The sequence below is a fragment of the Physeter macrocephalus genome, chromosome 21 (assembly GCF_002837175.3).
Source record: "Physeter macrocephalus isolate SW-GA chromosome 21, ASM283717v5, whole genome shotgun sequence".
Lineage (NCBI taxonomy): Eukaryota > Metazoa > Chordata > Mammalia > Artiodactyla > Physeteridae > Physeter > Physeter macrocephalus.
In genome coordinates, this window is record NC_041234.1 from 89,092,516 (window position 1) to 89,103,471 (window position 10,956).

General features: G+C 34.8%; 1 protein-coding gene across 1 annotated transcript in view; it reads left to right on the forward strand.

Moving 5' to 3' along the window:
- The window catches only part of HTR2C (5-hydroxytryptamine receptor 2C), a 120,086-nt gene that overhangs the window by 57,627 nt on the left and 51,503 nt on the right, over window positions 1–10,956 (forward strand). The window lies entirely within an intron of this gene.

The window sequence follows — 10,956 nt, forward strand, 5'->3', positions numbered from 1 at the left end:
TACCGCAAAAAAAAAAAAAAAAAAAAAAAAAAGATTGCAGTGCTCATAGGTGAAGAAAGGGGCAGCAACTCTGCAGACATTTAAAGAAAACACTCAAGAAACTCAAACGGAATGAAACGATATACTATGCACTCAGATTTACTGTGCTGAAGGATTTAACATTTAACAAAAATGTGAATAACTATGCACACAACAGGCTTCTATGAACATTCTCCTTGCAGTGCAGATACATTCAGTGTTGGACTGGTCCTGAGCAGCATCATTCTAAGGTGCTGGCAAGCATTATTTCCGTTTTGCTTCTTTTCTTCCTTTGTTGCTGTATATTTCAACAGGAAGCCCTGGGGGCGGTTGGTTAACAAGATGTCTTTTGTTAGTGACCAGGTGACTCCAGCTCACCACAATCACAATCAAACCTGCCGTCCATCTTACTCTGATACAATGGGACTTCTCCGACTCATCGAGGGAGTGCGGGGCCCATGGACAGCCCCCAGTGTCGGCTCAGGTCTTCGGCTGTGCTGGCGGCAGTGGCGTCTCCGAGGCACAGTTTTGTGTTATTTTAAAGCAAATTTGTGAAAGTTTTAGGGACATTTTTTAAATGGCAATATTTTAATTGTAAACCACAACTTTATAAGTCATATATACGTAAAATATAGTTTGTTTTTATCTATGAAATTGTATGTCAATATTGCTTTCTTTTCTCCTTTAATAAGCTTTAGAAGGAGTTTCCGTTTTCTGTTAATTAAAATTTCACGGTAACTTTTAATCTATTCTCATTATTCTTCAGAGTAAACTGTTTGAACAGAGAATAAATAAAAACCAAAAAGCTTTACTAAAACTTAGGATGTGGGGATGTTTGAAAATTGGGCATATGAAAGGCAGTGAATAAATATTGGTTTCAACCTATGATGTAAAAGAAGGGAGGTCGTGGGGGCATTCAAGGTTAATACCTGGAGTTCACTTGGAGATGTATCGAATATTTTTAAGCCTTGGGTGTTTACTGCAAGTAATCAAAAAGATCACTAACTAGAGAAAGCAGGTATGAGTATGGGTTACAAATTCACAAATAGCAGTTACTAGGGTGCTCTAATTAAGGCTGTAGATGGTGTCTCTTTGACGTAGCTACTTTGAGTGTTCTAAAATCATGATTGCTACTCAATGCTTTAAGAAATCTGCCTGATACCTGGCAGCATGTTGTTGACATTACTATCAGTAGCTATTAAGTTAGACTTGACTAGATTTTTAGTAAATATTAGTATATAAATTTAAGATAAAAGTAAATTTATTTTACAGGTTTTGTCCTATATCTTTAGTTTAAATATATTGTAGAAAATGTATCCCCCCAAATAGTAAATTAACCAGTAGCCACCAAAAAAGTTAGAAACATTGATCTAAAAATTTCAAATTATAAATTGTTCAGTCAGGGATAAGTTATTCATTACTTGGAATACTAATCTTTAATAAAATGTGCATTTTAGTATTTATGAATATGTTATTAGAGATTTAAAGGATTATTATAAAAAAGCATTATTCAAAAGAACATTTTAGGTTTACTTTGGTCTTTAGTGAACACTAGAATGATGGGGTGGTCATCATATTTATCATTCAAGTACCTAGGAGAATTACCAAAATTTAATCCTGCTAGTATCATCAAGACTTGATAAATTATGAATACCAGATACTTTTTTAAAATATATTTTCTCCTGTTGAGTTAGTAATCACCTTACATAAATGACACAAATAGGTTTTTTTTTTTTCTTTTGAATATAAAATACCAGATTATGGGTGTGCTTCCTGTATTAAAATGAAGCCAAAACCAAAACCAAAAAATCTAGAGGCATAAATTTAAAGCCACAATAATATCTTATTCTCTTACCTGTATCTTTTCTTTTTCCCGCACTACTGTGCTAGGGTAGAGCCACATAGTACAAATAGCAGAATTTGTCATTAATGTATACTTGGTTAGGTAGAAAGCACCAGGAAAACACTCATCATTTCTTCTTTGTCCTTCTCGCTTTCCCACCCAAGATCCATAAAATTGCTGAGTCTTCCATTCTCTGGAGAAAATATTAACAGAGACATGGAAATCATTGCCGTATTCCCATAGGGAAAAACTTGAAGCCAACTTGAAAGGAACTAGCTTAATTGCAAACCATAAGGAAAGCTCCAGGGTGGATGGGTTGTGGGACTATTTCAGGGAAGCAAATCCAGGGTGTTATTCAAAAAGGTATTATACATCATATTGAGCCTTTCAGGTGTCTGGTCCTGGTGGAACTTCAGATTCACGAATTTTTACAGGTAGAAAAGTTCTCAGAGCTGAGAGGCTTGAGATAGGAAAGTACATAATGCAAAATTTATTCAGCTGAAAGAACGAGGCCGACAGAATCTGTCTCTAGCTAAGTTTCTTATTTATTTCAGGATGTGGTAGTCAGACTGCATAGCCACAGAGCAGCGAGTCTCAGGATGATGCTTCTAGACCTATGTTTTTGGCAAATAACTTGTGATACATATAAGATGGTTAATTTCAACTGGGATAACCTGGGATAACTGGGATAAGTGTATGCAGCCCATCTAGGTTCTTCTAACAATAGAATTGCCTCTAATATAAGAAGTCTGTGTTTATATTATTTAGAGTGGCTTATATAATTTAGAGGTTTATGTATGTATTTAGTAAGGGTCGACAAAATTGGAAGTGGAACTGGAGAGTTTTTGTAATCCATGATATATCTTGGCATCCATGTCAAGAGAATTTTCTCTTTTTATTTAAGTTGATGGAAAAGTATATTGTTAGAGATATGGGGTTTAAGTTTGAGTAAGAGGTGGGTTATTAGTTACCAGGCTTCTAGATCATGTAGGCCATTAGTAATCACAGCCAGTTCATTGGGAACAGAAGACCAGCTTGGAAGAGGTCTCCCTGAAATGGTTCACACAAAGATACATCAAGTGACAAGCCCTTTCACAGAAACTGGAAGGAACTTCATGATGCAGCAGTTAACAGTCACATGGGCGGGGAGGTTGAACATCCTGCATAGTGCTGCCAGGAAATCCCTATTTTATACTAAGAGGGGGCTGGCTGGTTGCATATGTAGGATGTCCCATTTCCCCGCCCACATCGTCGAGACATACCAGACCGCCCACATCATCAGGACATATACCAGAAACACCACTCTGCCTCACTGAAGAACCATAAAATCTACGTGTCAAGGAAGTACAGTTGCTGAGCTACATCACTAGAAAGGCATTCTGACAAATCTTCATTAGAGGATAGAGTACTGCTTTCTATGACCTTGGCTCATAAGAGACAGTGGGTGTATGAGTGGATCTGTAAGCTCAGGGCCAGTAGGAAATTATTGAACAATAGTAGCCAGATGAAGGACCTGCAGAGTTCCCAGCAACTCCACTAGCCATACAGGTAATGCCTCCAGAATTGCACCTCTTCTTCTCAGCACTACACCAAGGTAGGTGAGTTTAGTAGTTGGACATATTTACTTAGGGTGCTCAGAGACAGAGTAGATAGAGGGAGAGAGAATTTAATTCCTACTGCAGAGAGAAGCAAAGGTTATAGCCTAAAAAGCAGCCCAGAATTTCAGGTCTGAGTGTCAAGGTAATACTTTTTTAAATGTCTCAACTTCAGAAGCAGGAGATTTGGGTGCAGTGGCCCAGAGAAGATCCAGTAATTCTAAATCAAGTTCAAGTGGGTGCAAACACAGTCTAGTATCGGGGAAGAATCAAGTTGCAAGAGAGTGGGTGTGATTCCAAGGGAGAAAGTTAGTGGCATTACCCGAAAGCATTTAGAAGAAATAATTGATGTAAGATGCAGTATCCAGGGATATCCAGGAGACTCCGTCAAAGGCAAGGTGATAGGAAACACCAAGAACAGGGCTGAGCCCTTCAAAAACATGGGATAAGGAATAAAATAGTAAAGCAAAATCCAGCTTTACTGAATTTTATGGGCTAGAATCTTCTACTTCTGGATTCTCTAGGGAGGATAATCTCAGAATAAAAATAAGTCCATATATTTATTGGACTAATTTATTTATTAAATAAAATATATTTAAATGGAATAAATATAGCTTTATTAAAAATACACTGTCTTACTTAACTTTCTCAATTTTCTCCATAGACTGAAAATTTCACTATGGACCTGTATATGAAAATTACTAATCTATAGGAAACGCTGCTAATAATCAATTCTGTCAATAGCATCAACCTGAGTGACAGCCTAGGATGCCATTGAGTTTTCCAGACTTTAAGTTAGGGTCCACATTAACCTGGCCATCTCAAAAGACTTTGGAGTTCTAAAAAGGCTTTATTCACTATGCATTCAAATCTGGGTTAAGTTTCCAGTAAACTGCCCTGGCTTTGGCAGTCTTCAAAGAGTGCAAGTGGGCCAATGTTAGGCTAAGGAAAAGGCTGACTCAGGTTTGGGGATTCAGAGCTCTTGTATCTTTTTTATTTTATTTTATTTTATTTTGTTTTATTTTATTTTATTCTCAGCAACACAGTCTCCACTGAAATTCTGGCCTCGGTTCATGGTTCAGGAAATTTGTGATTTCATGTCTAAGGACCCCAAAACCCCACAAAATTTATGGGCAAGCCATTGTTTATAATTATAATTCCCTTACCTGTCTATGGAGTCTATAGAGATATTCCTTCTTTCATCACTGATATTGATAATTTGTGTCTTCTAGTTTTATTTTTCTCCCTCAGTCTGTCTGGAAGTTTATCAATTTTATCAATCTTTTCAAATAACCAACATTTCATTTCATTGAATTTTGCCTGTTATTGTCTTTCCTCAATTTCATTGATTTCTGCTTTTGTATTTATTACCTCCTTTCTTCTGATACTTTGGATTTAATTTTTACCCTTCTTTGTCCATTTAATATGGAAGCTTAGTTCATGGATCTGCGATATTTTTTCTTTTCTAAAATAAAGCATTAATGTTAGTAATTTCCCTCTGAGTACTGCCTTAACACCGTCACACAAATTTTGATGTTTTAATTTTCATTTAGTTCAAATTATTTTCTAAGTTAATTTATCTTCCTTTTTGAAACATGGATTGTGTAGACCTGTGTTAATTGCCAGATGCTTTGACTTTTTCGAGATATCTTTTTGTTACTGATTTTTAGGTTAATTCTATTATGGTCAGAGAATATACATTGTATGATATCAATTATTTTAATTCCTTAAGATTTAATTTATGGCTCAGGATGTGTTGTTTCCTGATCGATTTCCATGACCCCTTAAAAGGATGTGTATACTCCTATCGTTGGGTAGAGTGTTTTGTAAATGCCAATTTGTTGTAGTTTGTTGTTAGTGCTGTTCAGTTCTTTCATATCATTGGTAATTTTCTGTCTACTTGTTATGTTAATTACTGAGGAAAAGACGTTGAAATCTCAAAGTATAATTGTGATTGTACTTTTTTTCCCCTAGGGAATGCACACTTTATTGATAGAGCTATAAAGAAATGTTAAGTTACTGGTTACTGTAAATGTCAGGACTGTGGTTAATTTTGGGGGGAGAAGGGTTTACAAATTGGGTCAGAGCACATGGAAGGGCTTCTAAGGTGGCTGGAAAAGTGCTATTTCCTTTTTTTGGTAAAAGATACATATCATAAAATTCATCATTTTAACCATTTTTAAGCATACAGTTCAGTAACATTAAGTATATTCACACTGTTGTGAAGCCATTACCACTATCCATTTGCAGAATTTATCATTCCAAACTGAAACTCTGTACCCATTAAACAATAACTCCTCTTGCTCCTTTCCCCCAGCCCCTGGTAACTACCATTCTACTTTCTGTCTCTGTGAATTTGACTATTTTACAAACCTTATGTAAGTGGAGTCATCATTCTGTGTCTGGCTTATCTCACTAAGAATAATGTATTCAAGGTTCCTCCATGTTGTACCATGTATCTTAATTTCATTCTTTTGAAGATGAAGCAATGGTCCATTGTACATATATATATACGTGTGTGTGTGTGTGTGTGTGTGTATATATAATAAATATATATATACATATATATATAGTGATTGTACTTTTGTTTTCTTTTTTTTTTTTTGCTTCATGAAATTTGAATCTCTGTTATTAGGTGCATAAATGTTTACTATGGTTATATTCCCTTGAGGAATTGACACTTTTATCACTATAAAATGGTTTCTGTTATCCCTAGTAATATTCTTTGATCTGAAATTTACTTTGTCTAATATTAATATAGCAACTCCAGCATTCTTTGATTAGTGTTTGCATAGTTTATCTTTTTCCATTCTCTTACTATATATCTATCTACATTGTATTTAAACTTGTAGGTTTCTTATAGACAGCATATAGTATTATTGTTCTTCTTTTTAATCCTACATGGCTATCTCTTTAAATTGATACAAATTACACCTTATACCATTTACATTTAATGCAATTATTAATTTGTTTGTAATTATGTCTGCTATTTTATTATTTTCTATTTATCCCTCCACTTTTTCATTCCTTTTTTTCTATTTATGAATTATTTGGTGGGTTCTGCATTTCATTTTAGTATTCCATTTTTATCGATCTGTTGAATTTTTACTATATTTCTCTGTACAAATTTTTAGTGATTGCCTCTTAGATTGAAATATGAGTACCTAATCTGTCAAAATTTCCTTAAAATTAGTACTTTATTCACTTCAAGTGAATATAAAAAACTTACAACCATATAGTCCCCTTGGCCCTCCCCCTTTTTGTTTTAATTGCAATATGGAGTACATCTATATACATTGAGAACTTTCCGATGATTTTATAATTTTTCTTTTTGACAGTCACATATATTTTAAAGATTTAAGAAAAGAAAAATAATTATTATATTTTCCCAGATTGTTTACCATTTCTGTTGTTGCTCACTTATTCTTTTTTTTTTAATCAGGAACCTTCATTTTTTATTAATTTTTATTGGAGTATAGTTGCTTTACAATGTTGTGTTAGTTTCTACTGTACAGCAAAGTGAATCAGTTATACGTATACATATATCCCCTCTTTTTTAGATTTCCTTCCCATTAAGGTCACCACAGAGCACTGAGTAGAGTTCCCTGTGCTATACAGTAGGTTCTCATTACTTATCTATTTTATTCATAGTAGTGTATATATGTCAGTCCCAATCTCCCAGTTCATCCCATCCCCCCTTCCCCCCTTGGTATCCATAAGTTTCTTCTCTACATCTGTGTCTCTATTTCTGCTTTGCAAATAAGTTCAGCGGTACCATTTTTCTAGATTCCACATATAAGCAATATTATACGACATTTGTTTTTCTCTTTCTGACTTAGTTCACTCTGTATGACAGTCTCTAGGTCTATCCACATCTCTGCAAATGGCACTATTTCGTTCCTTTTTATGGCTGAGGACCATTCCATTGTATATACGTCCCACATCTTCTTTATCCATTCCTCTCTTGATGGACATTTAGGTTGCTTCCATGTCTTGGCTATTGTAAATAGTGCTGCAATGAACATTGGGGTGCATGTATTTTTTTTTATTAAATGTTTATTCATTTTAATTTTGCCTTTTTAAAAATTTTGAAGCCAGTATATTGTGTTTTCCATGTCTGAAATATTTTTTCTTCTTTTTAAAAAAATATTATTTTATTTTATTTTTATACAGCAGGTTCTTATTACTTATCTATTTTTACATATTAGTGTATATATGTCAATCCCAATCTCCCAATTCATTCCATCACCACCCTCCCCCCAGCTTTCCCCCCTTGGTGTCCATACTTTTGTTCTCTAAATCTGTGTCTCTATTTCTGCCTTGCAAACCAGTTCATCTGTACCATTTTTCTATATTCCACATATATGCGTTAATGTACAATATTTGTTTTTGTCTTTCTGACTTACTTCACTCTATATGACAGTCTCCAGGTCCATACACGTCTCTACAAATGACCCAATTTCGTTCCTTTTTATGGCTGAGTAATATTCCATTGTATATATGTACCACATCTTCTTTACCCATTCATCTGTCGATGGGCATTTAGGTTATTTCCATGACCAAGCTACTGTAAATAGTGCTGCAGTGAACATTGGGGTGCAGGTGTCTTTTTGATATATGGTTTTCTCTGGGTATATGCCCAGTAGTGGGATTGCGGGGTCATATGGTAATTCTATTTTAGTTTTTTAAGGGACCTCCATACTGTTCTCCATAGTGGCTGTATCAATTTACATTCCCACCAACAGTGTAAGAGGGTTCCCTTTACTCCACACCCTCACAAGCATCTGAGGGTTGGCTTTTCATCTTGTTTAGAGTTTCCTTTGTTGTGCAAAAGCTTTTAAGTTTCATTATGTCCCATTTGTTTATTTTTGTTTTTATTTCCATTACTCTAGGAGGTGGGTCAAAAAAGATCTTGCTGTGATTTATGTCAAAGATTGTTCTTCCTGTGTTGTCCTCTAAGAGTTTTATAGTGTCCGGTCTTACATTTAAGTCTTTAATCCATTTTGAGTTTATTTTTGTGTATGGTGTTAGGGAGTGTGCTAATTTCATTCTTTACATGTAGCTGTCCAATTTTCCCAGCACCACTTACTGAAGAGACTGTCTTTTCTCCATTGCATATCCTTGCCTCCTTTGTCATACATTAGTTGACCATAGGTGCGTGGGTTTATCTCTGGGCTTTCTATCCTGTTCCATTGATCTATATTTCTGGTTTTGTGCCAGTACCATATTGTCTTAATTACTGTAGACTTGTAGTATACTGTAAAGTCAGGAAGTCTGATTCTGCCAGCTCTGTTTTTTTCCCTCAAGATTGCTTTGGCTATTCGGGGTCTTTTGTGTCTCCATAAAAATTTTAAGATTTTTTTTTTCTGGTTCTTTAAAAAATGCCATTGGTTATTTGATAGGGGTTGCATTGACTCTGTAGATCGCTTTTGGTAGTACAGTCATTTTCACAATATTGACTCTTCCAATCCAAGAACATGGTATATCTCTCGATCTCTTTGTGTCATATTTGATTTCGTTCATCAGTGTCTTATAGTTTTCTGAGTACAGGTATTTTACATACTTAGGTAGGTTTATTCCTAGGTATTTTATTCTTTTTCTTGCACTGGTAAATGGGATAGTTTCCTTAATTTCTCCTTCTGATCTTTTGTTGCTAGTGTATAGGGATGCAAGAGATTTCTGTGCATTAATTCTGTATCCGGCAACATTACCAAATTCATTGATTAGCTCTAGTAGTTTTCTGGTGGCATGTTTAGGATTTTCTATGTATAGTATCATACCATCTGTAAACAGTGACAGTTTTACTTCTTCTTTTCCAATTTGTATTCCTTTTCTTTCTTTTTCTTCTCTGATTGCCATGGCTAGGACTTCCAGAACTATGTGGAATAACAGTGGCCAGAGTGGACATCCTTGTCTTGTTCCTGATCTTAGAGGAAATGCTTTCAGGTTTTCACCATTGAGAATGATGTTTGCTGTGGGTTTGTCATATATGGCCTTTATTATGTTGATGAAGCTTCCCTCTATGCCCACTTTCTGGAGAGTTTTTATCATAAATTGGTGTTGAATTTTGTCAAAAGCTTTTTCTGCATCTATTGAGATAATCATATGGGTTTTCTTCTTCAATTTGTTAATATGGTGTATCACATTGATTGATTTGCATATATTGAAGAATCCTTGCATCCCTGGGATAAATCCCACTTGGTCATGGTGTATGATCCTTTTAATGTGTTTTTGAATTCTGTTTGCTAGTATTATGTTGAAGGATTTTTGCATCTATATTCATCAGTGATATTGGTGTGTAATTTTATTTTTTTGTAGTATCTTTGTCTGGTTTTGGTGTCAGGGTGATGGTGGCCTTGCAGAGTGAGTTTGGGAATGTTTCTTCACCTGCAATTTTTTGGAAGAGTTTGAGAAGGAAGGGTGTTAGCTTTTCTCTAAATGTTTGATAGAATTCACCTGTGAAGCCATCTGGTCCTGGACTTTTGTTTGTTAGAAGATTTAAATCACAGTTGCAGTTTCATTACTTGTGATTGGTCTGTTCATATTTTCTATTTCTTCCTGTTTCAGTCTTGGAGGTTATACCTTTCTAAGAATTTGTCCATTTCCTCTAAGTTGTCCATTATTTTGGCATAGAGTTTCTTGTAGTAGACTCTTATGATGCTTTGTATTTCTGTGGTGATCGTTGTAACTTCTCCTTTTTCATTGCTAATTTTATTGGTTTGAGTCCTCTCCCTCTTTTTTTTCCTTGATGAGTCTGGCTTATGGTTTATCAATTTTGTTTATCTTCTCAAAGAAGCAGCTTTTAGTTTTATTGATCTTTGCTATTGTTTTCTTTGTTTCTATTTCATTTATTCCAACTCTGATCTTTATGATTTCTTTCCTTCTACTAATTTTGGGTTTTGTTTATTCTCCTTCACTAGTTCCTTTAGGTGTACGGTTAGATTGTTTATTTGAGATTTTTCCTGTTTCTTGAGGTAGGATTTTATTGCCATGAACTTCCCTGTTAGAACTGCTTTTTCTGCATCCCATAGGTTTTGGATCATCATGTTTTCATTGTCATTTGTCTCTAGGTATTTTTTGATTTCCTCTTTGATTTTTTCAGTGATCTCTTGCATATTTAGTAATGTATTGTTTAGCTTCCATGAGTGTGTGTTTTTTACTTTTTTTCCCAGTAATTTATTTCTAATCTCATAGTGCTGTGGTCAGCACTATGCTTGATATGATTTCAATTTTCTTAAATTTACTGAGGCTTGATTTGTGACCCAAGATGTGATTTATCCTGAAGAATGTTCTGTGTGCACTTGAGAAGAAAGTGTAATCTGCTGTTTTTGGATGGAATGTCCTATAAATATCAATTAAATCTATCTGGTCTATTGTGTCATAAAGCTTGTGTTTCCTTTTCTTTTTGCTCTTAACGTCTTTATTGGAGTATAACTGTTTTACAATGGTGTGTTAGTTTCTGCTTTACAACAAAGTGAATCAGTTATACATATACATATG